The sequence below is a fragment of the Nanorana parkeri genome, unplaced genomic scaffold (genome assembly GCF_000935625.1).
Source record: "Nanorana parkeri isolate BGI_ZX_2015 unplaced genomic scaffold, ASM93562v1 scaffold3919, whole genome shotgun sequence".
NCBI classification, from domain to species: domain Eukaryota; kingdom Metazoa; phylum Chordata; class Amphibia; order Anura; family Dicroglossidae; genus Nanorana; species Nanorana parkeri.
The window spans coordinates 17,712-19,828 of NW_017310186.1; the positions used below are offsets into that span (position 1 = coordinate 17,712).

At 52.7% G+C, this 2,117-nt stretch overlaps 1 protein-coding gene across 1 annotated transcript in view; it reads right to left on the reverse strand.

Moving 5' to 3' along the window:
- TMEM214 (transmembrane protein 214) overlaps positions 1-2,117 on the reverse strand; it is a 19,674-nt gene that overhangs the window by 16,692 nt on the left and 865 nt on the right. The gene's annotated exons all lie outside the window — the stretch shown is intronic.

A 2,117-nucleotide genomic window follows, 5' to 3' on the forward strand; every position in this document is an offset into this window, starting at 1 on the left:
GGGGTGGGCAGTACGGTGTGGGTAGTATGGTGCAGGGTGGGTAGGGCACATGTCAGTAACAGGGGTGTGAGGAATTCCTATCCCGACACCCGGGACATCCAGGCGAGTAGTTTTTTGTACATTTAGCCCGGCTCCGAACAAGCAGAGCTGAATGTACGTTGGGGTGGGGGGGGGCTGATCAGGTCACTTGTATGAAAGGAGCATCCTGTCCGGGGACCCCCTTGACCCCATTTTTGGGGTTACCCGCTACACTGGGGGACCCGTGACGCACATCAGCTCACCATAGAGCCCGTAGAGCAGAGGAAAGAACGTCGCCTGCTCTGTGTGATCAGTGAGAGTGGAGCGCTGTAATCACAATGTAATCACAGCGCCCCCCTATGTCCACCGCCAGCAACTGCATCTGTTCCATAAAGAGAACCGGTCACCTGCAAACTATCAAACCCCCCTCCGTGTGATAGGAATAAAAGTGGGGGGGGGTAAGTAAAACATAATAAAATATATAACATTGTGTTGTGGAAATTTTACTAGGATGTGTTTTTAGTGTATTGTAATGTTTTGTCAGTCTCTCAGTGTCTCGGTAAATAGACGCTGGGGGATTAATCCATTGGAGATTTCTTATGCGCAGCGGAGCTGTGTCTTCTTGGCGAATGTATGGACGCCGGCTGGGGCCCCCGTGCAATGCATGGATTTATTGGCTTGCGTGGATACATTTGTCTTGAACGCAGTATATGAAAGGAACGTGCGTTTGTTCTCTCTGGGGCGCCTGATCAACACGCCTGAGATGATATAACGTTGTCCCTGTGAATGAGCGCGCATGAGAATCCGAGTAACGTTATGTGGCATTGCTCACTGAGCCACGCGGGATAAAGTCACTCCGGTGGTCAGAGAGTATTCTACTACATGTGATTGATTGTTCCACTACATGTGATTGATTGTTCCACTACATGTGATTGATTGTTACTACATGTGATTTGTTAGCTGGCTCCTGTTCACTTCCTGTCTGTCCCACTTCCTGGTTTGCTGGTTGTTGAAATCATCTGTTGGTTTTCCATCACTTCCTGTCTCGCTGTTTGAGACACCCCTTCCTGTCTGACATCACTTCCTGTTGGGCAGGTATAAACAATAAACATACCTGCGCTCAGCTCTCTTAGCATGGGATTATCGAACAAGCAACATCTGTCTCCTGACTCTATAGAGGGAGATACTTCCAGTCCTTGCATAAAGGAGCGTAGTACAACGGGGGGAATTCTTTGCGTTTGGCGCAGCTTAATGCGACATGGATTTGTGCGTTGAACCAAGTGAATTTCCATAACAATTGTAAAAAAGTAAAAGCGACCCCGACATCTGCATGTAAAATAAACGCACGCGTAGGACATTGTGTGCGTGCGCTGAGGGTCGCCGCCATTCCCCTGTGCGCCATATTGTGGTCGCTGGGCAGCAGAACTCTCTCACACGAGCCCCCCCCCGGCTATACTTAACTTTCGGGGGAACAGTGCCTCCCCTCCCCCAGTACTATCTGTACCACGTACCGCTGTCCAGCGCAGTCCTGACCGATGCATTTCTAATTTTACTCGCAAATTGCAGGCCCCCATTGGTCAGCCTGGTCAGGTGACTGCGGTGACCAATGAGAAGCACTGTGTAGCACAGACCGATACTGGAACCTCCGGACAGAGTGCCTCAGGGGAACATGGAGCCGGCTTCCCATGTGATCAGGAGGCGGGGCAGCGACTAATGACCCGCCTCCCAGATTCCTGAGCCAGCTCCTTACTGATTGGCCCAGGAAACCTGGTTCCCAGCCATTCACAATCAAGCCAGCTCCATGGCAGCGCCGATACTCTGTACCCGATACCGCAACACCGGAGGTGGCGACTCCCGAGATCTCATTCCAACTATTCCTTGTATCCGGAGACGCCGATTCTGCCCTGTCCACACCCGCGGGCAGCAGGGCACTAAGGTGCGGCATGGATGGGTGGGCAGTAAGGTGCTGGGTGGGTGGGCAGCAAGGTGCTGGGTGGGCAGCAAGGTGCGGGGTGAGTAGCAGGGCAGTAAGGTGCGGGGTGGGTAGCAGGGCAGCAAGGTGCTAGGTAGTAAGGTGCGGGGTGGGCAACAGGGCACAG